The sequence below is a fragment of the Oreochromis niloticus genome, linkage group LG5, assembly GCF_001858045.2.
Source record: "Oreochromis niloticus isolate F11D_XX linkage group LG5, O_niloticus_UMD_NMBU, whole genome shotgun sequence".
NCBI lineage: Eukaryota > Metazoa > Chordata > Actinopteri > Cichliformes > Cichlidae > Oreochromis > Oreochromis niloticus.
In genome coordinates this window covers 38,224,723-38,251,502 of record NC_031970.2, presented here as the reverse complement: position 1 = coordinate 38,251,502, position 26,780 = coordinate 38,224,723, and the positions used below count along the sequence as shown (strand labels likewise).

The 26,780-nt window shown below is 41.9% G+C and overlaps 1 long non-coding RNA gene across 1 annotated transcript in view; it reads left to right on the top strand.

Annotated features, from left to right (window-relative positions):
• The first annotated feature begins 14,062 nt into the window (after positions 1-14,062).
• Positions 14,063-26,780, top strand: part of LOC102078303 (uncharacterized) — a 29,874-nt gene continuing 17,156 nt past the window's right edge. The window contains exons 1-2 of the long non-coding RNA XR_266210.4: positions 14,063-14,559; positions 16,229-16,374. This is a non-coding gene — a long non-coding RNA (uncharacterized LOC102078303). The remainder of the gene's footprint in view (positions 14,560-16,228; positions 16,375-26,780) is intronic.

The window sequence follows — 26,780 nt, the reverse complement described above, 5'->3', positions numbered from 1 at the left end:
TCTTTGAGCTGGTGTGAAGCTGTAAATCAAATCCTGGTATTGACTATATACACTATACTGACAAAAGTATTTACCCATCTACCTTCACACATATATGAACTTGAGTAACATCCCATTCTTAATCCATAGGGTTTAATTTGATCTCAGCCCACCCTTTGGAGCTATAACAGCTTCAACTCCTCTGAGGAGGCTTTCCAAAAGGTTTGGAAGTGTGTTTATTGGAATTTTCATTCTTCCAGAAGAGTATTTGTGAGGTCAGACACTGATATTGGATGAGAAGGCGTGGGTTGTATACTTCGCTCTATTTCATCCCAAGGCTGCTTTGTCAAGTTGATGTCAGGACTCTGTGCAGGCCAGTCAAGTTCTTCCACACCAAACTCGCTCAGCCATGTTTGCAGCAAATTGTCCAAAATGTCTTAGTATGCATTAAGAGTTCTTTTCATTTGAACTAACAGGCCAAGACCAACTTCTGAAAAACAACCCCACACCATAATCCCTACGTCCACCAAACTTTAAACTTGGCACAGTGCCGTCAGACAAGTACTGTTCTCCTGGCAACCACCAAACCCAGACAGAGGAGCCTGATCTGTCACTTCACAGACCCTGCTCTGAAATTTTACGTGGTCTACCACTTTGTGGCAGAGTTGCTGTCACTCCCAGTCACTTTAACTTTGTTATAATGCCATTAACAGTGGAATTTTTGTGGAATATTTAGTAGCGAGGAAATGCAACAGCTGGACATGTTGCATGGGTGGCATCCTATCACGGTACCACGCTGGAATTCACTGAGCTCCTGAGAGCGACCAGCTCTTTCACACATGTTTGTAGAAGTAGTCTGTATGACTAGCTGCTTGATTTTATAGATCTGTGAGCATGGATGTGATTGGAACACCAGAATTCAATGACTTTGATGAATGAGTGAATACTTTTGGCAATATAGTGTATCCAGCCAATTCCAGGTTGACTGTCTTCTTATTTATGGTGGCAAAACTAAACGAAACATTCTCATAGTGTGAGTACATATGCAGACTAAAGCCTCACACAGGCCTAGAGACGTGTCAGAATCCATGTTGCAAACAAATGTATATTCACCAAACAGTTGCAAGTGATTGCTGGCAGTCACTGGGGAATCTATAAACCCCTATTCATATGACATAAGCTATAAATGCACATTTTTTCAGATAGCCCTGACTGGGCTCTAGGCCTTGGTGACTGAGGCATAAGTAATTTTAATCTGCAGTGTCATGAAAATTAGAATATGATGTGAGTCTGAGTATATCAGTAAAATGCTAACAATAAACAAGCTACTTATGAGTCCATATCTATGCAGAAAATGTTCATACAGCATGTGTTTGAGTTCATCTTGTGCACGTAATCGAAGAAATTTGCTTCTGTTTTAATGTTTACAACATGAAACACGTTTGCATTGCTTTTGTTACACTGTTGTGGAAGCAAAATTAATTATTAATACCCAAGCTACAGATGTGGAAGCACATTTATACTAATATGCAGTGCTAACAACTGGCTATAAGAACTCAGAAGTCACTCCCCTGTGGATTAGGATAATAAAATCTCCAATCTCCCAACATGCTCATACAAAGGACAGCTCTCCACACAGCAAGTAAGCTTTGACTAAACTAAAGTTAATGGAAGCTATTTGCCATTGCCTGGTCCCACACATGAGCATTTACTAATCCTATTGTAAATGCAAAAATTACATTTACAGGGATCTGCAGCACATCTTAGATTTTATTTGGGGAACTGAGGGAGCTAATTTCTTAGAGTACAAAAAGGAGAATGTAATTTATGTCTACTTTATTAATATCTGTGCAAAATATGTCATTCGACCTCTTTTAATTGTATTGTCAAATGAAAGCAATTTTGACAGTCCATCCCTGCCACCTGGACCTGTTTTAGGTTGCCTGTGGCTCAGGAGTTAGAGCAGGTCATCCACCAATCAGAAAGTTGGTGGTTTAAACTTGGCTGTCTTTGAGTAGAAAAGCACTATATAAGAAAAACTACATTTACCATTTAGGTGGTGGGCCATCTGCATTGACTGTATGTAAAAGATGGATTTAGGCACTGGCACCTCAACTTTGGCTCTGTTGTTCTTTTGGAGGCAGAAGTAACTGCATTTAGATGAAAGGAGGCTGAAATATCAGCAGAGGTTAGATAAAGGGCATTTCAGAGCTGATTTAATTTCTTAGCGCTCCATGCGGTCACTGGCCATCTGCAGTGGTTGTTAGCTATAGCTTTCACTGTGTAAGATGCAAACAGGTGAGGGTATTTGATGTCTTATGCTGTCATTCTTCCCCACCACTTGACAATGCAACATTAAAACATTTTTAAAGGATTTTATGTGGTATAAAACTCGCCTGTCTATGAGTGCATACAAACTAGTGTTCAATATAGTAAACCGACAGTTCACTGATAACTTGTTGTGCAGTTATCAGTTATGTACTGCAAAAATATGGGGACCACGTGTCTAGCAGCACCTCTGAGGTAAGGTGGCCAAAATCAGGAGGAGCATTAAAGGCATTTGCTCATATCTGTTGCAGTAATGGCTTAGGATGAACCACATAACTGCAGTATTTACCACTATATCAGATCTGAATGTCAGTGTGGTGTGCGTGTCATCATGGTTACAGCCTCTATGGAGCATGTTATGAGCCACGTAAGTGGTTGGATGGAGCTGCGCTCGCAGCTGATTGATGCTGGCCGGACCGGCTCTAATGCTGTCTGGCTTGCAGCATACAGAATGTGACACTGGTTTGGTCTGGAGAATATTGATCTAGAATGGTTCTTGCCGAGCGTAGATATGGGGGCCTGTATTGATGTTCACTATGGCTCTCATTTCAGGCTCATCTCACCCTGCCTCTGTGTTTGTGTGAGGGTGTGTGCATATGTATGTGTGTGTGTGTGTGGGGCAGCAGCAGTGCCGGAGGCTACTCAAGTGTGAAATCGCGTGACGTTTTCTCCATTGCGCTTCATTTAGCCACACATCGCCCATCTCTCATTCCTGACAAGTTTCTTAACTGCTCCAAAATGTGAGAGCCTCAGGGCGGGGTGGCCATGTAGCCCCGTCAGTGTACAATGAAGTGTGTGTGTGTGTGAGAGAGAAAGTGGGTGTGTGTTTGTGGGGGCTGAAGCGAGAGTCTAATAAAGCTAGCAGCTGCCATGGAAACCAGGGCAGAGGCTAACTCATCCTCTGTGTCTAGGGACCCATCAGGGCCTCGGCCATGGTGCAAACACATGCATGCACACAGAGATACACATATAGACACAGACACACACACACAATCAGGTACCAAAAGCATGGTAAATGACTCTTACTGGGAGGCCTCTCATACACGCTCTCATATAAACAGCAGACGAAGAGCCGTGAAATAAGCTATGGCACCACAAGAAATGGGAAAGCAAGCTGCCTGTTCAAGAGCCCCTGTGACTCTACTTCGTCTGTCTCACACACACACACACACACACACACACACACACTGGTACAGAATGACATGAGAGTCAGGATGGCTTAAGATGCTCAATATCCAGCTGTAATCCTCTCCCCTTTCTTATCAAAAGTGTGTGTGTGTGTGTGTGTGTGTGTGTGTGTGTGAAATAGGTAGATAAGAATGACAGCAAACTCAGGTTTTGACGACATGACAGCAGCATTCTCCATGTGGCAGGTTTATTGCATTTTTAATCTCTGCTTACATAAACCCTCAAACCCTCAACATCCGACACATGCACGCACACACACACACATACACACACAAACACACACATATATATATATACATATATGCATAGTGTGCACACACAGACATTTAGGCACACACACACACATACACACACAAACACACACATATATATATATACATATATGCATAGTGTGCACACACAGACATTTAGGCACACACTTCATCATCTCTCCCTTCACTGTCGCTCACACAATGAAAAGGGCAGCGGAAGCCAATCAAAATGATCTCTAATAAGAATATTACCCACCACGCTATTTGTGTGTGTGTGTGTGTGTGTGTGTGGGTGGGTGGATGGCTTGCCAGGCTTCATCTGACATTTATAAAATGAATTGCAGTTCACATGCTGAGGAAATGGTGCACGTCTACGCGTTATGCGATGCAGGTTCTTCCCCGGGCTCGTGCTTGACAAATCTCATATCCTCGCCGTGGACTGAAATCCCAGCACAGAATTAGGCAATTGCAATTGAAAGTGTGATTGAAAGGTGGATGTTGGTGGAGGCGACTCCGAGCGCCACTCTGGGTGTCACTGAGGTGTCACGAGATGAGGAAAGATGACAGCAGTTAAGGCAGGCGACTGACTTGTTTCCTTAGCTGGGCTGCAGATTCTGTTCGGTCAGACGAGTTCAGACTTAAACGACCCCGGTGGGGAATATCAGCTCGATGTGTCAGGAGAGGACGCAGAGAAGATAACTGTAAGACAAATAGTGAGCAGAGAAGATGATTATAAAAAAGAAAAAAAAAGCTAGCCTTGCTTCTTGTGTCATGTTTCAGTAAACAGGCGATAAACTTATTAAAAGTGCTTTTCAAAGGCCTTCCATTATGATCTGTAGCCAAAAAACTAAAAGCTTCAGAAATGTATTACATGAAAAACTGAGGCATATTTGTGAAGCTCTTACTAACTGCTATAATCTCAGGGGGGTTTGATAAAGCCTACGTTATAAATGACTAACTGAAAATGGCATCCCATAGTCTTGAACCTAGCGCGAGAACAAAGTAAGCCACCCACCACGCCTTATTAAGAAAAGAAGAAAGAGAAGCTTCCAGGGCAGCATTTCACAGAGAGTGAGTCCAAGTTTAAAAACACTGGGCACATATTGTTCTTTGATCACAGAATGTGATGCAGTGTTGATCAGCCTCTGTGGAGACAAATATGAGATGATTTTCTACAGCAACGCTTTAGGATATTAAATAAGGCAGGTATTCATACCACACTTTTCTCCCATCCCAACAGCACCCATTAGAGAGCATCAGTGGACGATTCCTATAAAAGACAGAGGGTGAAAATAATTACATAATATAATGCCATAAAACCAGATTCATGCTCCAAAGAGGATGAACTCGATGTCTGTCTCTACTGTCACCCACAGCACTCTTCACACAGTGCAGGGTGTTAGCTTTGGTCTTTAAAGCTGCTAAATTATGGTCTGTATTCTGTTCAGTGGGAACAGAGCACAGTGCACTGCTCCAACAATGGTAGTAGTAATTAGCATTTTCATGTAAAATGGTTGAAGGCATACTGGGAATACTTTTATAATCATTAAATGTTAACACTTTCACACTCTAACACCTGTAACAATGAATGTTAGAGGAGAATGTGCCATTCAGAAGGTGAGCTTGTTGGACACGATTCTATTACGTTTAAAGGCAGTTGCTGTAGCTCTCAGACTGAAAAGAAAGACGGGTGTATTTTATTCTATTAAAACTTTTCTGATTAATCCTTTAAAAATTGAGAGTTACAGATTTGCACTGGTTACTTGTCCAAACAGTTTGTTTCTATATATTTCTGCTAATGTACATTTCTGTAGAAATAATTGCATTCAGTTTTATTTATACAGCAACAGCCTTCTTTACTTTAGGTAAAGACCTTATAAGTATAGTAAATTATTGTATGGTCTCTACCTTATTGTAAATAATTATTGTAAATATGGGGAAAAAAGGCTAAGGTAAGGCAAAAGCTGTATTACACACCTTAGATAGACATGGCTCAGAGCAGTTACCTGACTCTACTATGGACTGCATCTGAAAAATGAATGGCTTACAAAGACTCCATATTCTACTTTAAGTAAATAAGAGCAATTTTAAATGGGTTTAAATGGGTTCTGAAAACAAATAGCTAAATGGGATTAGAAATGGACTTGATACTAATCTTCAGTAAATATCTAATCACCTGTCTGCTGCTCTGCCTTGGTCAGTTTCAGTGGATGTGTTTCAAACTAGCAGAAATATTTAGGCAAAAGTAATCAAGTAAATAAGTCGGGTGAAAGGAATGGATGAGAGGTTCAAATGTTGAGCTTTTCCTTTCCAAGTGCAGATGGATAACTGCAAAGTGCATTTCAACTATTGCAAAGAAATCACTTTTGTAAGCATGATGGTTGAGAATGATTCATGCAGAATTTTTGTAACTACTGGAGGCTCTTATTGGCTGAGGGGTCGCAAGACAAAGGAAGCTTTGACCCAGTAATTCAGAGTGCACACAATTTAAAAACCAGTCCATATTCCATTTATATGTTGACATATGCATTTCCCTGTGATTTCTCAGTTAGTCTTTTATATGATTAGGTGTACGTATGATGGGGTCAGGAATGTTTTGGTGTTTTTTTATGTTTGGTCTTTGGGTTTCTGTTAATACTGGATACTGTAACTCACCAAGCGCATCTCATATTCATTCTAAACACAGCCACTGCTCCCACAAACAAATTAAATCCCTTCCTATATGCAATGGTGCTTTTTCCTCTTGGGTAAAGAGAGTGTGGCACTAGAACTACTGCCGTATTTGTTGGTTGGAGTCTGATTATTTACTCTTGCACCTGTTCGGTAATTTCGAGGCTTCAAAACAATCCTGCTTGCGCTGAGTGAGTTGCTTGGAGTGGCGCAGCTGTGGTTTTACTTTTGTATTTGTTATGAAATTGCACCTCTTACCACGAACACAAGTGCAAACAGGTTTTTTTGTTGTTGTTTTTTCAGACGACTCATATAAAGCCTTTTGTGTGCTAGTCCTGAGTTGAGATATTTCAGCTTTAGCCCTTAATGTAAGACTACACCTACTGCTGTGGCTTAACATATTTGAGCTTATCACTGATTAATGAACTAAAAGCTGTAAAATGTACAGAAAATTTTTCAGTGCAATATTTTTTCTTCTACTTTTTTCTGTGATAAATGGCAAAAACAAAAAAAGCAATATATATATATATATATATATATTGTTTATACATTGCACACTTTCTGACAGTTTAATAAGAAAATCGTAGCTCTAGCATGCACTCCAGCACAGATGCTGAGGGAGAAAGGGAAGTTATTTTTGTTTCCTTTAACATTTTTTCCAATAGACAGACTTCAAAACATGGGTCAGCCTGTATGAAGCATGTGTCCAGTCCATTAAGCCTTTACAAAGGAATCTGGGATCTTTAACTAGTCTTTTCCCAACTCATTAATCCCTGGTGTGATCAACAAAGGAATAGATTCTTTGGCAGTGGGTCTAGTAACGACTTGCTGATAAAACTGAATGTGATTAATCACCCCACTAACAAAATTAAAAAAATTTCCCAAAGCACCAAGTGAATTATCATTATCATCACTGATTATCATTATTAATCAAAGCCATTATTTTAAAGTGGTAGCTTCATTTGCAATTTGTTCAGAACAGTGTTTGTTATTGTAATCACAACATTTATGCTTTGGGTATTTCACTCAGTAGAAGTAACTTTACTTGTTGGCTATTAATTTAAAGTGGTAGAGCTTTTATAAACTGGTTCCATTTACCATCCACCCATTCTATTCCACTTATCCTTGTCAGGGTCGCAGGGGGCTGGAGCCTATCCCAGCCATCATAGGGCGAGAGGCAGGGTACACCCTGAACAGGCCGCCAGTCTGTCGCAGAGCTAACACATAGACAGACGACCAGTGGCGCCCACATTCGCACCTATGTAATGTCTATGGGCAATTTAGAATTACCACTTAACCTTACCCCACTAACTACAAGTCTTTGGACTGTGGGAGGGAGCCGGAGTACCCGGAGAGAACCCACGCAAATATGCGGAGAACATGCAAACTCTATTCAGAAAGCCAGGTGGTGGAATCAAACTCAGGACCTTTGTGCTATGAGGCAACAGTGCTAATCACCGCACCACCGTTTTGTATTCTTGGAAACACAAAACCAAATTTTTCCCTGACTTAACTTTAGCTTATTTCCCTTCCAAGGTCATGTTTTCGAGCATGTGTGATTCAGCACTGCTGCCATTTCTAGATCATCCTGTTCTGGCACCTACACTTGTGCGTCTGCATAGCATGCATCTTCTTGAAATGATGCATGTCGAAACAGTTACTCTTCTACTTGATTTTCATTTGCCAGACGTGGACAAAAAAAGACACAAATCTGTCAAGATGATTTAAGATTGTGTTTGTGTGTTTCCACTGTGCTGCGTGCTGGAACCAGTCCATTCTCAGTCGCCGTGTGCCAGTCGGTGGGGTTTTGTCAAAGCCTCTAGTCTGGTTCATTTATGCTTGTTGCCTGGATCCTAACCCACTACATTAAGGCATCAGTGAGATGGATCTGTCACTACCAACCCTTTACTGCTCAGGACCAAGTAGTTTTCAGTCACTTAACCTAACCAAACAAAAGTAAGTGCAAAACACAAAGATGTCAAGAAGGCAGAACACGACAAACCTGTGTCTATCCGGTCTTTAAGTCTGACGTCATTAGCCGTTTCCGGGTCTAAACTCCGCTGCAGGTTCCAAAGTCAAACGAACACTGCGGCATCACTGAGAGTTACAAACTGTCTAAATTCTTTCATCTTTAATAAAATAATCAGTGTTGCTGCTTTACCAGGTGTAACAATTAAGTTTAACATCCAGATATCCATGAAAACAGAATTCATTAAATTTAACGTAGTTAGAAGTTAGCAGGAGGTTAGCTCGCTTGTTTCCACCTGAACATAATATAACATGTTGTGACTGAGAGAGTTCTGAAAAAATTAAAACATTCAGCTCTGCTATCACTTCCCACATAAATGAAGAAAGAAAACTAAACAGTAATGACGTTTGTAGGGTTACTGAAGTTTGGCTAGCTGGTGTATAATGATGTGCTACGTGGTGGCTAGCGACACAGCTATGTTAGCATAATATAAACACATAAACACAGTGAAGCTGGAGGATGAACGCTAACTTTTTTCCCCTCGATGAAAGTTAACGTGAGGGTTCCCGATGGTTAAACTTCAGTCAGGAGAACAACTGAAATAATCCTTCCACAATACGAGGTTAGTCATTAATATACTGCTGCATGGGCTGGGCTGTAGTTACATCGTAAGGTTTTAAAAACTGAGCTTTAAGATGAACAGTGGTAATAAAAACCGAGAGAGGCCGACAGTGATCACTGACTTTTTTAGGGGCTTGTTCCGATTAAATAGAACAAGATACAAAGCATTAAAACATGTTAAAAACACAACAGCCTTAATAAATGCAGAGTAGTTTGGACCCGGAAGCAGGGTTCTTACGTCATCACTTAAAGACCAGATTGCCATTACATCCCATCCAGCCTCCTAAGGCACATTTGTTTTGTCTCTAAAATAGGACCATTATCTCTGGATGGCCAGTATAGCTGCAGCTGGTCAATCCAGGTGAGAGGTGAAGGCAGCATATGATAAAACAGCATCATATCTTAATGTGGTATGAGAACAAAAAGCAATTCAGGTTCTTTCTACTGAACGTTTCAGTAGAGCTGTCCATTGACAGCACTGAGGATGAATTCACTCCAGTATTCAAATTTTCCCCCTACTCATTATTGCAGAGTAAAGAATTTTTATCATCAAAGTTATTCTAAAATGCCCACCTTCAATAGGAACTCCATTTTTCTTTGTTGTTCCCAGCAGCTGCCTCCCTCTGAGACTATTAAATCACAAACACACAGGATTTGGTGTGGCTCCACTGGAAAAACACAGCAAGCTTACTTGATAAACAGTAAATTCAAGGTTAGGCATATAGGCTTTTGCTACAGCCCATGTAATACGACTTGCCCTACACTTCAACTACCTGTAGACTACATCTTCAGCACTGGGCCGACGTGCTCTTCTTTTAACTAAAGCATGGCTTCTGTCGGCTGACATTGGAGCTGTTGGGCACAAGGTGGTCACTAATGGGAGCTTAATCATTCTAACAGCATTTAATAGGCGCTTAACAAATGCTTTTAGTGTACATTTAACACCTACATTAATTAATTCCACTCATTTAGTGCTTGCCTGCTAGCTATGTAATGTCATTAAAGTAGAGCCATGCAGTAAATTGACTGTTCAAGCGATGTAACATGAGCTTCAAACATAAATAAGTGAACAGTTGTACCAACCACAGTTTGGTAGTGTGAAAACAGTATTAGTCCTCTTTCCCTGTGTTTCAACAACTGAACACCATTTTTAGCTTATTCTGACCTTTAGTAATGTCACGGTGCAGTTACACAGAAACCCTCATTCATAATTAAACCTGCTGGTTTGTCCGTGTTTCTCTTTGTTCCTGCTGGCTCTGTTTATAATCTGCTTTCTTCTTCGTTTCTTAATCTGGCCTCTGCACACAAACACAGCGGATTTTAAATCAAACAGCCAAGGTATAGATTGTAAAGCTTAGAGTGAAGAGGTTCGACAAAATTATTGCATTAATGATTGCAGTTGTTACATCAGGTAGTTTCATAATCAGGTGAGGTCTGTTACAGGATAGCTCGATTTCTAGGGATTCGGTTTAGACAACTGAACAACAAGTTTGTTTTTTTACAGACTAACCATTTTAGCATTTTAAAGAGAGACATTAGACATGATATTTTGATGAAATGATATCATTTCCTGTACTTTCACAGATTATTTCAGTTCACTATGGTTTATTGTACAGTAGTGATGTATGATACCACTGATTTCGTTTCTGATCTGATCAAATTCAGGCTGGTATCAGCAATACTGATCTGATAGTGATACTTTGTGTCAGTATGCACTACAATTTGAACAAATGAGACTTTGTCTTTTTAAGGATGCGAAGAATTCCCGTCATTTAAACAGAGACAAAAAAACCTAGACATACGTCACTTTCCAAAATTCAGCACCAGTGCTACATGTCGCCAACAGCTCCACATTTCATTTGTACCTGTATAGTGCCTGCCTGCAGCACCAAAGGACTCCGCGAGCTATGTTTGTCTCGCCCCAGCAGCACCTGTCCCTCTCCTCCTCTTCAGTTTGCCTCATCATAAACTCATCATCATACTCTGTGTTATAATTTACTTTTGTTTCTGTTTGACAAGGTTTGCGGTCTTGCCACATGTGTCACAAACCGCGTCTCGGCTGTTAGTGGAGCTGAAATAGCTCCACACATGACTCCACTTACAATCATCAACTGAGTGAGCGAGCACAAGTGACCTGTGACGCACTTATACAGCCGTATTTCGCAGATCACTATGACAGGCGGAAGAAGAAGTAGTCCTTACCAATCATTTAGACAATCCCTGTAATATAGGTACTGTGTTCCTGTTACTCACAAAGTACAAATTTACCACAAATTACTAAAATATCAATATTTTTATGTGAGAATCGATTCTAAAACATAAATATCTGGTATCGGAGTAACTCATATTTTGTATTATATTTATATTTAGTATTGATCCACACTCCACTAGTTTATGGCAGTGGCCTTCTTTCAGGGCATGCAAGGCAAGCAGTGCTTGTCTAGTGAAATCAAAAGCAGACATTAATTAAAGCATACCAAATTAAACAATCTTGTTTCACTACACATAGCATTCTGTCATTAAATTTCTCTCATGGCTGTTTGCATCCATGCATTACTGCCATCTTGTGACCACAGATGGTTATTGGTACTGGAAACAGAATTCTTTCTGCGTGATAAGAGTATGGAGTAGGCGTTCTCATGGAGATGTCCATGGCTGGTTGACGATGGCTGGACTTTCTCAAGCTGAGAGCCAGCAGCTTAGAGTTCGTTGTTTGGGCTTGTGCATTGGGGATAAACCTCTGGTCTGATGATTAGCATGCAGGGCCAACTGCTGCTGGCTTTGCATCTACTGATCTGAGCTGTGTTTAGTGACAAAACAGAGCTGGAATTGGCAAGTAGATGAAAACTCTATTATCATGATAAAAGATGATGTTTCTCTTACTAACCACTAAGAAAGTTTTATGATGATGGCGAGGGGAACTAATGCTCTGTTTGGCTTAATAAAACACCACCAGGTAAATAGGTGCAGGTTCCCCCAGCATTTCATTACTTTATGTAGAATTTCAGATTGACTTCTCTGAGGAATCACTTGGTTTACCAAATTTACAAAGTTAAGCTGGTTTGCTAATACACCACCTTCGTTTTTCATTCATTTTTTCCCACTATAGATATCGACAGCTATGTCACACAGTGCTCAAGCCTTTTAATTCAGCTGTTTAAAAAAATATATAAATTACATATATATATTTTAAATCAAGATGTAGGTCTGTTTTTCAGAGCTCATTAACAGCATTAACAGTTTTTCAGAGATATGTCGTCCTCACAATACAGCGACAAAAAACACTAAAAGTGACTAAAATATCATTTTATAGAATGTGATGCATTACTGTGCACTGAACAGAATATAAATTGTTTAAAACAAGCTCAATGCAACAGCAATACTAGTAATGCTGTAGGAGTACAGTAACACAGTAATCCATATAACACCAATGTGGAACATTTTTCAGCAGGATAAGTATTTTCATTTCATTATCTTATACAGTGTTTGCCAATAATACAGTTCTGAAGAATGTATATGTAGAGTACGGTATGTGTAGTCAAGCATTTTTATTCTGTGGTTTGTTTTGCTAAAGCATTGCTTACAGTTCTGTAGAGTGCAGAGACATAATTTTCTGTACATGCTGTTGGTTTATGGTATGTAAGTATTTACTTTGAACTTAAGTGATTAAAGGTTGCAATTCGGGCATGTTAAAGCAATAGATAACATATACCACATGGATGCAGCAAGCTTTGGCAGCTGTGATGTTGTTTTTAAAAAAATTAATTTATGTTAGCTAGTATGATTAGCGAGGTAAAGCCATAAAATGTCAGCTAAATCGTGCTAACAGACTCATAAAATAATAGTTCCACTGCATAATTTGCATCACACATCAAGCCATGTTCTTGGTGAGACAGTTTTTATTAGCATGCTTCAAAATGCACCAAACTTGGTGGAGTGGTGAAGTTTAGTGATGATAATTAGCAAGTAACTTTCAACTCCAGTTGCCCGTTAACCAAAACAGCAATCACTGCAATTTAGGGCAATTTTAGAACAGTGTGCAAAAGGATGATTTAGTACAAAATTCATGAGTTTATATTAAGAAGGGAACTATCTAAACTATTGTTTTAGCAGATCATCAACTAGTACTAGTAATGGTTTAATTAAGATTGCGTGCTAATGCTGTAAAGTTGGTTGTCTATTAGAGGAACAGCAGTTTTTGCACTCTGGCTTTTTTATGCACTCTGCTTTCTTGTGTGAAAATTATTGGTTTGGAACATTTAGGCAATTTCTAAATTTATCATCACAATACATGTAGCATGTGCAATATTTCCCCAAAATGGCATTTCTCACTGCTTCCCAAAGTGCAAGGATCCAGTATGACAAGATAATGTACTCCACGTTGAGCTGTGTCATTTCAGCCTCACAAAACTACCCTGTTAGATATATGAGAAAAACTGATGCGAGCTGTCAAACACAGAGACGCCTAACATCCTGTAAGGGGAAACTCTTGGTGGAAACAGAGAGTTCTTGTCACACTTTTTGCTTCATCTCAACTTGAAAAGTTTTGGCTGACGGCAGTTTGAAACCCGAAATAGATGTGGAGCTCTTGGCTGAAACAGATGCACATGTGCGTTGTTTCGGCTGCTTTTCGACAAGAAAAAGTGCTCGTAGTTGTACGTACATAGACACACACACATACACACACACACACACACACACACACACACACTGAGAAGAGCATTGACTGGAAACAATAGATATGGAGGGGACACCTGCTTGCCTGATATACACCCCCCCATCCTCCCTCCCATCCATTAGGATTCAGTTCAGGGCTCGGCTCTGTCTCCGTGAGCAGGTTAGCCATGTGTGTCATGGTGAAATCCAGTGAATGATAATGAACTAACTGTGTGTGTGTGTGTGTGTGTGTGTGTGTGGAGAGGAGGAGGAGAGGAGGTGGCATGCTTGCTGAATCACTCCCTCTATCCATCCCTCCGTCCACCTATCTATGCAGCCATCCAGCTATTCCTCCTCCTCCACCACCTCCTCCTCCTCGTTGGCGGTGTGTCGGCTAGAAGGACGGCCCCCATGCTCTGACACACACATGCAGACGCGCACCTCCGCGATGTGTCACTACCCATTCCACCTGCCTCTTCTCGTCATTCTCCGCTCACCGTTCCATCTACCTACACTTGCTCTTTCCCACCCTCTATCCCTCAGTTTGTCTTTATTATTATTATTATTTTTTTTTGTTCTCTCTTAGTCTTGCTCTCCACCCCCCCACTGTTCTCAACTCCCCCCCACACTGTGTGTCACCACTGCCGGGAAGGAAGAAAAATGCTCCGGCACATGAGAGCGAAAGGAGAAAACGGTGAAAAGAGTCAAAGGGAGAAGACAGTGAAGACTGGAGTGTGCTCGGAGCACAGCGATGCCTCCATCCGCTATAAGCCACAATCTTCTTTGATGGAATATCCCGGACAGCGGAGGGCAGAAGGAGGGAGAAGAAAAAGAAGGAGAAGAAGACGATAGAAGTATAACGGGACTGAGAAGACGGCCAGCGCTCGCCTCAGGAGGGTACGGCAACACAAAATGAAAAGAACAAAAAAACAACCCATGTATGACATGCTTTTGCCAATCATTTCTCTAACAACTTCAGCTCTTCTGTCCCTTTTGGCGTTTTTCATTTTGGGTTTTGATCTCTCTCGCTCTCTCCCTCTCTCTCTTTATTCCCTTCTCTCTGCTGAGTTGTGTCCACAGGCTCTGTTTGGGACTTTGGCTAATTGTGAAACTATTCTCCGGACTCAGGCAAAGACGAGACTTTCTATACCCCTCATTTCTTTTTCATTCTAATTAATCCCCCCCTGTGCAGACCCTCAAAGAGCCCATCTCTCTCTCTTGCACTCTCCACAACTCCAGCTCTGCCTCTCTCTACCTCGCTCGCTGTTTTTTTTCCCTCGCTCTCTCCATCTGTCTGCCTTTGAGAAGCAAATAATTGGATGTGGAGATTGGCTTCTCTGTGGCTGAGCCAGAGGATTGAGGCTGCACGGCACTTCACACACAGACACACACACATGAAAACACAATTACACGCACACACACACACACACCTGCAGCTCAGGCTGTGTGTGTGTGTGTGTGTGTGTTTGTGTGTATGAGTTTGAATATGAGCTGTGAAGATCTCCCTCTTATCAAGATTATTTTAAATTAGTTTATTAAAAAGACTAGTTTTCATTGTTTCTTTCTTCTTTTTTTTTTTAAGAATTTACCAACTTCTGAATGTGCTCTGAAAGCCAAGTATAGATTAAGAGTTGAAGAAAAGGGAAAATAATGTGCTTAAATGACTCTGTGCTTTTTCTTGGGGGTTGGGGGTGTTACTGAAACAGAAAACAGTAGCCCTTTTAATAGGCACTACTTTTAGCTGTGGATGAATATTTGATCCTCTGCTGAGGTTTTTTTTTAGGATAAGGAAAATATATAAATATATATCTTTATATATATATATATACACATATATTTCTTCTCTTCAAGTTATGGATGTGAGCTAATTTCTTTGGGGAAAAGAGTATTTATTGAAATAGTATTTTATCAAAAGTATGTTTTTTACAGTGCAGAAACTGAAAGAGAGAGAGAGAGAGTGAGCTTGAGCGGCTGAGAGACCTTTGAAGAGTTAGTGGCAGAGGTATTTCCCTGCAGAGAGGGAGAGAGAGACAGAGATGAAGAAGATGAAGAGGAGGCTTCTGAGACAAGAAGACATGAGAGGTGTTGTGATGCTGGCGAAGTTACAGGCTAGCTGGCTGAGTGGAGGACACACACGCGCACGCACACACACACACGCGCATGCACACACACACACACAGACACACACACACATCAACACTTAGAAGAGATGTGAAGCTCCTTTCAGCACACTCTCTGCTCTAAGGCAGGGCGCCAAGTCTCCAGGGATGGATAGGAGACCTCTCAGCCGTTACACTCACTCTCTCTCTCTCTCTCTCTCTCACACACACACACACACACATAGTTAGTTACCTTAACACATTTTACACACTCACAAAGACACAAATGGAACAAGAGGGACTTCGGCAGGACCTTTTTCACATTTCTTCTTCGTTTTTTTATTGTGTTGTATTTCATTATTCACTCTCTCTCTCTCTCTCCCTCTCTCTCCTCTTTACCTTCCCGCCCAACCACACATCTCCCGCCTCCCTTTTCTCCTCCTCCTTGTGCTCCTGCTGCTGCTCAGCTCCATCCAGCTCATTGTCCTCTCAAACGCGCACACACCTTGCCGCTGAGAGTGTTGCGTGCACGTGCGTGCATGAGGACGGGGGGGTGTGTGCGGCCGGTCATTTCTACGCAGCAGCGCAGCCCAGCGCCAGCTTCCACTCTGAGGTGAGTGTTTGTGCGCCGTCTCCGTATCTCACAAACTCACCTTTTTTCTTTTAAAACACAGTTTTTGTGTGTATTGAAGTTTGTAAAGTGTGTGTATGTCATATTATTTGAACTGTAGAACCAGTGGAAGTGTGTGCGTGAATGAGTGTGTGTGTGTGTGCATGAGTGTGTGTGTGTGAGTGAGTGTTTGCGTTAACAGGGGTCAGAGGTTCTGCCGGTGACATTTGGATGGCAGCAGGGTTGGATATGGAGCTGAGATTGTGTCTCAGGCTGCTGGTGTGACTGTGAGTGTTATGAGCGTGTGTGTGTGTGTGTGTGTGTGTACGTGGATCCGTGCGTGTGCGTTGCCAGAGGGTGAGCTCGGCTCAGTCTGTACGTGCTCTGCTTATGAATTACTGACCACGGCTTGAGTTCTGCTCCCTGCTAGATCACAAGGAGCCTGCAGATAGCCTCTCGTCTGTGTTTTTTTCTTTCTCTTTTCTTTTTTCACACTTTCACATCGCTCCGTCTCTTCCTCTGTCTCTCTCTTTTCTCATTCCGTCTAATTTGAGTTGGGCGTCTTAATTGGCATACCTGCTCGTAGGCAACCACACCGCCAAAGCTGTGGGCTCAATGCATATTCTCACACAACCAGTTTATATGTTGAAATAATCTCCTCTGTCACACACACACACACACACACACACACACACACACACACACACATTCCACGGCAGATTTAAATATTTCCCGGCGGGGTTGGAGGGTGAACAGAAATAGATCTAATTCTAAATCAGGACTAGAGCTCGGCTCAGGCAGCCACGCCACCCCCCCTCCCTCTCTCCCTCTGCTACAGCCAGCAGCTACAACACTTGCACTCCAAAAGAAGAAGAAGAAAAAAAGAAAGTTCAAAGATTTGCTGTGAGTTTTACCAGCGAAGTATACTGCGACAGCGTGAGAAGAGCAACTCTGAAGGCTTTCCCTCGCCAAACTCCTCGCTCTTCTTCCACATCAGCCTCAATGCTGAACACGGGGAGACAAAAAGAGCTTCTTAGTTTCAAAGATGCTGATAATCAGACTTCCTTTATTTTTATTTTTCAGTTTTATTTTGATGCAATAACATTAATAAATTAGAATATAAATTAAATACATTTTAAAAAACGGTTCATTTGCTTCACAGAAACTTGACTTTAAAAAGATTTTGGACAGTTTTAAGCTGTATGGATTTTCCCGTTCCGCCTCTTGGCTGCTACAGTAGCTGGCTGCGGGCGGATTAAAACTGGAGTTAAGATACAGATCTGGAGTTGATGAGTTTCTAGCTGCCTGTCTGTCCGCCTACCTGTCTGTCTGCGATGCCGTGTCTGTGTGAGTTGGGCCTGATTCCAGAGCGGTGATAGGATAGGTCACGGCCTGCTGGCTGCCTCCAGCAGTGCAGGAGAGAGAGAAGGAGGAAAAGACAGAGATATGGAAAAGAGGAGGACGACAGGGGGAGCAGGTTGAAGGAGAGGCTGTGTGTGTGTGTGTTCATGTGTCAGGTTGTGTGTTTGTGATGACGGTGTGGGAGATAAGGCAGAATGGGGGTGGGGGGGTGGAGGATAAGCTGCACCTGGTTTGAGAGAGAAAATAAAAGATAAGAACACACAAAGAGAGATGTGGGGAAAAGGGGAGGTGGCAGGTCGCAGGAGTGTGTGTGTGTGTGCATGTCTGTGTGTGTGTGAAGCCTCCGATATCTACCTACTGTCTCCTACTACTCCTCGCCCGCAGTCTCCCTCGCTAACTGCCCTCTTCCTCTTCACTCTCTCCTCTTTCTCTTTTTTGACAATGAGCCGACAGCAAAGAACAAAAGAAGACATAATACATGCAAGCCCTCCTCTCTCTGCAGTCAGGAAGGAGAGGAGGAGGAGGAGGAGACAGGAAAGAGGAGAGAGGTATGAGTAAGGCGCAACATGCAAGGCAATTGTCGTAATCAAATTATATAAAATAAAAAAGGAATAAATAAAAATAAGCCGTGTGGTTGCTCCAGAAATGTCAAACTTATGAAAGGAAGGTGAATCAGTGGGTGAGTTCCTGGATGTGAAATGGTATGAAAAAAAAAAGAGTTTTATTCATGATCAGAAACCAAAGTTTTCAAAATGTGCAGACAAACAAGCCTTCTGCTGTAGTTGTCTTACTGACTTTCTGCACTAATAAGACAAGGTGACATTGAAACAACAACCCTCAGGTGACTCTGTGCTTCATCTCTTACCAACAACTGTTGAGCCGTCCTGTTTCCAGACTCTCTCTGTTGTATTTAATCTGGACGCAGCGACCTCGAACTGCACTCGTAACGTGTGTTTGGACCATAATTAGTTGGAACCAAGAGCAACGACCGATCACGTCAGAATCTAAAGTGTGCTGTTTTTATTTGTTGATTTTTATTTTTAAACGTAGAGATGTTAGCAAACCCCTACTTTCACCAGTAGCAGCTACATCTAAGTAGAAGTCATTTTAAGTTCATATAGTGAGATATTAGATTAAAGGTTAGTTCTTTACTTAATGAACTGTTAAGTAAAGTTAAGTAAACCTGAGCCTGGTTCTGCCGGAGGTTTCTTCCTGTTAAAAGGGAGTTTTTCCTTCCCACTGTCGCCAAAGTGCTTGCTCATAGGGGGTCAAATGATTGTTGGGTTTTTCTCTGTATGTACTATTGTAGGGTCTACCTTACAATATAAAGCACCTTGAGGCATCTGTTGTTGTGATTTGGTGCTGTATAAATAAAATTGAACTGAATTGAATTAAAAATAAACAACACGGCCACATAAACTAATTTTAGCTAAAACAGTTGTAGCTGTAGTGGTTTCATATTTGTATTTTGTACGCTGAAATGTTTGCTCAGCAGAAGGTGTCCTGTTCTTTCCATTCGGCTATTATTGTCTGAAAGTAGGCTAGCGGCAAAGAGTTCAGACACTGGAAAGAACAGACTGGACAAAAACTCTTGAAGCAGTCAGAGGAACCCCAAAGGTTAGACAGATTGTTTGAGCCAATTTATTTCTTAGCAAGTATGTTCACACACAACACTATTAATGTTACCAGCCATGCAGTTCATTCACATAGACAGTCTTTTTTTTTTTCAGCTCAATTGGTTTGAATGATGTTGACACTGGGGTGCAGTGGTTAGCACAAAACTTCCTTGTTCGAGACTTGAGGTGGAGTTTGCACGTTCTCCGGGTTCCTCCCACAGTCCATAGACATGTGTCTCAGGTTAACAGGTTGATATGGTCTCTCCCTAAGTGATAGACAGGTGACCCGTCTGGATGTTCACCCCATTATTACACAGATGCTTGTTAAAAATCTAACCGGCAGGAGTCATGCTGCATATATAAAGAGGAATGACTTAACCTTCTGAACTCTTCCACGGCATGCATTTTTAATTTCTCTTTGCAATTTGGGCTGATTGGGACCTGATGAATGTAAAAACAAAGAATTAGCTGATTTTTTTTTTTACCTGACTTTTGTTTCTGAGAAAAATTAGATCCACATATGAGAACATTCATTTTACATTTTGATAGAACAGTGGCAGTATAATGTCCTCGTAAGTGGATATCAGGTCCTTGTAGAGCAAAATTTTGTATTTTGGTCTAGACAACCCAAAATGTGATGTCCACATATGTGGACGCCAGGTCCTAGGAGGTTAAAAAAGCAAAAGTAATTACTCTTACATACAGATTTAACTGGCTAATTTGTGGATTGTATAGCATCAACAGGATTGCACTGGTTTTCTCTTTGCCTTACTTACACCAGATAATTAATGGTTGCTGATTATTACACATAATAGAGGACTCCACACACACACATGCAGTGATCACACCCGGCCAGCGATTTCAGCTGCGGTAATTAAAGAAGCGTTAACAGTGAGTGAATAAAACATGCATCAATCCCTCTTCCCTTCATTCAAACCCCCTCCTCCATCTTTTTTTTCACTCTGTTCCTTTCTCTTTCCCCCACCCTGATGTAATTCTCCAGCATCTTCCTTTCTTCCAGTTCATCGCCCCCCCCCACCCACTATTATTGTGCTGCTTTCCTCATCTCCTTCCTTGTTCCTGCTCTTGCTCTTTTCTGCCCTCATTTCCTCCTTTATCATAGTCTCCCTCCTCTTACTCTTCGCATCCTCCCGTTAGACTCCAGCCTCTCCTCTCTAGCATTCCCCAGAGATGAACCAATGTGTGCAAGCTGTTGCAGCAGGAGCAGTACGGGTGTAGATAGAGCTATCGTGGTGGGGATGAGATGCGTGAGAGTATGTGCGCGCACATACGCGCTTGGAAACGTAGTTTTTTGCACGCGCGCACACACACACACCTTGTAGGCACTGCAGGTGCTGCATCAAGATAAATGAGCCGTCATTAGCCAATCAGGTCAGCCGGTGGGAGGGCGATGGAATACTGAGAAATGAGATCAGCTAGTGGAGGTCAAGCCTCTGACAGGAGCGATGTGTGTATTTATGTGTGTGTCTGTTAGTGTGTGCTGCATGGTGAAAGTGAGAAGGAGGATTCCCTGATTAGATGTGAGCAAAGTTTTCTTCTCCTCCTGCTTTTTACTGCTCAAACTTCCCCTTCCTTCCTCTGTTACTGTCTCTCCCCACCCTCCCTCTCCCCACCAGCACTGCTCTGGGAAAGTTGAGCGTTGCTGAAGATTGTTGCACTGCCATTTGACGGCCTAATTGGTATCTGCAGCTGGTTGTTTATCTCTTCATGGTGACTCGGTGCAGTGAAGGAGACAGCGATTGAGGAGGAATTTAAAAGCGTTTCAAAAGACTTCTTTGCACCTCTGAATTTCTGCTGGAGGGAGAAGCTGATGTCATATTGTGTCTTCAAGCTCCAGGGGAAAGCCTAACTAGTTAGAGAGAAAGTCAGACTCACATATATTTTCATTAGAGCACCGTGATCCATGAGCGTGCATGTGCATGTGTATGTTTGCCCTCCTAACATTTACTCTGGGGCTAATACAAATGGATTTATGCATAACGTGCTCATTCTCACAGCTAATGTGCTGCTGGGACGGAGGAAGGTAAATGATAAACCCCATGGAAAAAACCCTCTAATCTCACTTATTCTCTCCCTCTCTCTATGAATGTGTGTGCGTGTACATGTATAAAGGGCTTTCAGGATGGCCACTAGCTTTCTTTGATCACTAATCCTTTCTCTGGCCTGACTTTCTGTCCCTCGTTCTTTTTTTCCTCTGCCCATCTCTCCGCTCTCCTCTCATCTCCTCTCCCGCGCTCGCCTCGCACGGCCCGTTGCCATGTCTGCATTGTGAGCAGCTTACAGGCGGATATCTAGGACAGGGTGCCCTCTCTCTGTCTGTTTCTGACTCAGGGTAGTTCTCCTTTTTCCCTTCACCGCTGCTTTACTATTCTCTGATTTCTCAAGCGTTAAAGATGCACTCCTTTCTTTTCTTCTCAAAACACAATACATTCTGTTTATTTACAGTTTCTGGTCCACGGCATCATTCCTCCTGTGCTTGCTGGGTATGATGCAATGCTTTTCCTAGCACACCTCTGAGCATAAAGTGCAGTGCAGAGCAGGCGTTTCAATGGAAAATCAAGTGCACCAAAAACGTGTGTGAGTGTTAATATGAAGCACATTTTGCTAGCTTAGTGTGAGTATTTTTATCTGTTTGGCCTATTCTACAAAAATCTGTGGAAATAAGGATCAAAATGATTTTTAACCAATACAAACTGATGGAATAACATAAAGTACAAGATGAAGAAGAAGAAAAATAAAGGAAATGTTCAAATGACAACAGAAATGCAGTGCACTGCAGGGTTAACAGCTACACAATTAGCCCTTAGAAGTATCACGAAATGAGAAAATTAGTGTTTTGTAGTTGTTGCCTGGGCTCTGGGAACTTTAGTAATATATTCACTACTGAAAGGTTAAAACGAGACATGCAAATACAGACAAACAGGTTTGGTGCATACAAGACTAGCTTGCTATGTGCTACAAATATGAGCGAACACATTCGATGTCTGAGATCAATAGAAAGACTGCAAAAATGCCACTGTTGAGTATGGAGTAAAAATAGCATTTTTTCAGGTCAGGCCACACATCTTAATAATTTTTTGAACAAAACTACATATTTTAGTTACTGTGCTGTAAGCTAACATCATAAGCTAATTTGCTAAGACCTTAAGTTTAGCATTTTGTCCTCCATTTCCTTTCAGGTCATTGCTCTAAGAAGAGATACCTATTTGGATAAATGGTGAATTAAGTTTTTAACCAATATATATGAACTGTGAGTACTGAAAGGACTTTTATTTTGCCTGGCAAAATAAAAGCGCCCTCTTTCATTTTTCTCCATTCATTTTCCCTATCCTGAGATCACTGTGACCTTTCTGTCCTCTTTTTTTCTTGCTTTCTCTCTTACTCGCTATCTTTCTCCTCGCTCTCAGTTTCAGGTAATCTGTCCAACCAGCTGAGGCGAGAAATCTCTTGACTGCAGCGCACACAAACAGTCTCTCTCTGTCCCTGTTGCTCTCTCTGCCTCTCTCTCTCACACACAGTTCACAGCTCATCTAAAGCTCCTGCCAATGCTCACGGCGTTATTATTCACCATGTTCATAACTTTACCGAGGAGCCCTGTGGTCGGCCAGACAGTTGTAGTGCTACTGAGACTTCGTAATCTCTCTGCTCTCTGCGCGGGCCTTGTTAAGCCTTATTCTCCACTGGGAACCTGGAGGTTATAATTATCCTACCTCGAGCGGTCCGGGAGCACCTCGGTGGCTCTCTGTAGTTCCGGTGTCGCTCCAAGAAAAAGGCAACAGAGACTTCTACAGAAGGCAAGTAATAGCACAGAAGCACCAGCACTGGGGACTTTAAGCTCTAAATTTTCCAGGTAAATGATTTTGCTGTTCGTGAGTGCTGTTTCTACACCATCTCTTACAAGAACAACAGGACATGTAGGACCACACTTAGCTTTGACAGTAGGCGTATTTTCTATTAATGTTTTGTTGCTCCACGGGTCATGCTAAATATGTACTCTCCACTTTCTGGGAATCAAGGAGTTGAACAAAGCAGCGTGAAAACTGTATAAATATACCCAAAAAATGTGTTCTTTCTTTTGTTTGATTTTCTTAAGCTCAGTTGTTCTCTTGGTCTCTCCAGTTGTTTTGGGGAGCTAACACGCTATCGCCTGAATAACAGTGTTTATTAGAACCACAAATTCATGTGTTGTAGTTCTGCAGATGGGATTACTCCCACGCACGGACACATGGAGATTTTCTCTGTTTACCATCAGCAGGTCCCACTCCTGGGATAAATAAATTCTCTTCTTGAACACCAAAGCAATGAACAACACCAGTTTCCCCGGGTACATCGCGTCTAGATAAGACCCTACTGTCGGTCAGCCTCTACCTCTAGCCACCCACTCTTCCATTTGAGAAGCCTGCTTTCTAGAATTGTGGCAAACTGACAGACTGAAATCACTTGCAATTATCCTCAAAGTAATCTGGCATTACATTTTACCTTTTTGGTTTCAATAAAAATCACCCTATCCTTTATCAGATAGGATAGTTGAGTCAGATGTCCCCAAATAGCTGTTAGCTGTTTCAATCTGTTTCCTTTTCATCACACTTTAAAACGAATGTTTAAAATGACTCAAGTATAAAACATTTTTTGGGCTAACCACCATGATGTACTATTTGCAAAGTATTTTTAAAACTTGTCACTTCCCCAGACCTCTACAATGGTGGTGCAGTGCAAAGTTGGCATGACGTAGCGCAAAGGTAGCCGATCGTTTTTGATCTCTTGGTTCAAAGATAGACTGCTTTCTTTCTTGTGTCCAGCAAGATGGTTGAAAAGGAACTAAACCTGTGTAGAAAACAGATCTTGAGCTGCCTTGCTCCATGACCTCAGTAAACACTTTCCTGAGTTTATTGTCTTAGTTGGTAGTTTCAAGTCTTACCAGGTTACTGAATGCATTATGGCAGCAATTCATAAAGTCAAGAGTGCTGTGGCCCACATAAAAGTCCCACAGGGCCCACCCGAGCTTCACTGTAATCAAAATACAAGAGAAAGTGATGTGTTTCCTTGAAGATTTTATTTAAAAAAAAATTAATCAAAGTCAAAGTCAAAAAGACTTTATTTATCCCCAAGGGGCAATTAAGATAGACGATACCTACCGCATCAACGTGTTAGCGTGGTTAGCTCGTTAACGCGTTAGTGACATCCAGCCCCACGCACAGGGCAATCCGCGATAACTCGCTAATGGAGATTTGCTGCGTTAATGCGATTATGGCGTTAACATTATTTTAATGAGATTAATGCTAACAACACTAATATAAATATGTAAGTGAATTTCTGTTGTTACTACGACCCACATGCAGTACCTTCAAGGGCCACCAAGGGGCCCCGGCCCACACTCTGGGAATCACTGCATCATGGTTCTCCATGATGCATGATGACTATGCAATCATAGTCCCCCGTTTGTCAAAATGGACGATGAAGTAAGACACACTTTAGGCCTTGTAGCTAGAAAAGTTACCACTGTATGAACATACAGTGTGTCAGTCAGTCCAACCTCGAACTGTCAGCATAGTTTGCAGAGGTTATTCCGTGTGACTTGTAAAAACAGATATTTTATGATTCTCAGGTGAGAAGTTTAAACTTAACCTGTAGAAAGGATGGATAGGTGGAGGAGCAGGTGAAGCAGTAGTATGGGTTTTGGTGTGTATCAGGAGGCAAAGATGTGTGTGTGGAGGGATTGAGGGTGATGGGAGAGAAACACAAAGCAGTGGCCTGTGGAGAAGAAAGAGAGCTCCTCTGTGTTTAGAAGTCAATAGGCTCTTTGTTCACTGGTCCTGGGAGACAGTTAGCCATGAGACACACTGACACTTCATACACACCATAATGTACCTGCGGACACACACATGCAATTTAAATACCTAAGCCCGAAAGGGCATTCCTCCATTTCCAAAGTAGCTGCTTTCCAGGTTTTAATCTTTCTACATACATATGCCACCCTTTATCGCTCAGCCCTCAGCTTTGGTGTCTTTATGTTGAAACAACAGAGAAAACCATTACCTTGACTTTTTGTTTCACTTATCTGGGAGGGGGGATTTGGGGAGGGGTCAGTGTGTTTTTCTTTTTTTTTTAAATGAAAACTGGACAGAGGACATTTTGTGTGAGAACAAGAGAAAGAGGGTTGGGAAACAGAGAAGGGGGCAGGGCTGCAGGTACAGGTAAAAGCTTTGTGCAGGTACCAGAACCGAATACGTGAATTCAGATGGAAAAGAGAGCAGGAGGTGATCTGTATGTTGGAGTCAGTCGCACAAAATGGCAGGAATTGGTTCTTCTGTGGCGACACAGTGACCTGGAAAAGTGCATGATTGTAAGTAGAAAAAAAATCTTCAGGTATTTCTCTAATTTTGTGTTATCTCTTGAGCTGGTAAAAGAGGAACTCGTGACTTTTGGGAGCTATATTGTGTTTCTTCCTAGTTGTGCAACCAGGACTCGTTTCGGGCAAATATTCAGAAACTAGAAGATGTTTCCTTTTAAATGAAGTCTTGTGCATTCAGTTTGGCATTACAGTTTTTTTCTGTTATAGCTATTTGGTTTTTATGAAAAGGGCATAAGGACATTCATCTAATTACACTTAACCTTAGATGGGTTGCCTGTGACCCGGTGAACCCCAAGAGGTTAATAATGTGTAAAACTTTCCATGAAACAAGTGCTGTGGAATTCAGGATTTTTTTGGTCATTGCAGAGTAGAACTTCTGGTTCTTGCAGCAGTGAGAGCAGGTAAAGCGCTTGATGGGAAATGTTCTGGATGGGAGGTTTCTCAGTGGCTACTTATTTTCCATGAGAAGAAGTCGGGCACATGTCAGCACGAATCACGCTCACACACAAGGTTCCTGCTTTGTATGTATGTGTGTATGTGTCCGAAGGCAGGCCCGATATAAATAATGGATAAAGGTCTAATAAGTTTTCTGTGGAATGTCTCTGGGCTGTTGACCATTGGGATCAGCATTAGGATTCTGTCACTCAAACTGTGGCACAACACTCGGCTTATCTGTGTTCTACGCACACAAATGCACACACACGTCCACGCCAACACTCCCACACGTCTGCGTACGCGCTCGCAAACACTGATCGCCTTATCTCATTGTCCAAACAAGAAGATAACAAATAAACCACATTGTCTGTTTCCACAGAGGATCTCGATAAGACACAAATCAGCTTACGCACACGGGCAAACGGACACGCGTAAATATCTACAAACAGCGCACACAAGGAAGCGGTGCGAGTTTTCACAGGGAATGACAGTGGGAAAAAAAGCGGATTAAAACGAGGATGGATGACTTTGACATTAATCCCACCTGCTTCAAACTCTTTCTGAGTGACCCTTTTGCTCCATTTTCAAGCCCTGATACCTTTATCTCTCATTTCTTCTTATCT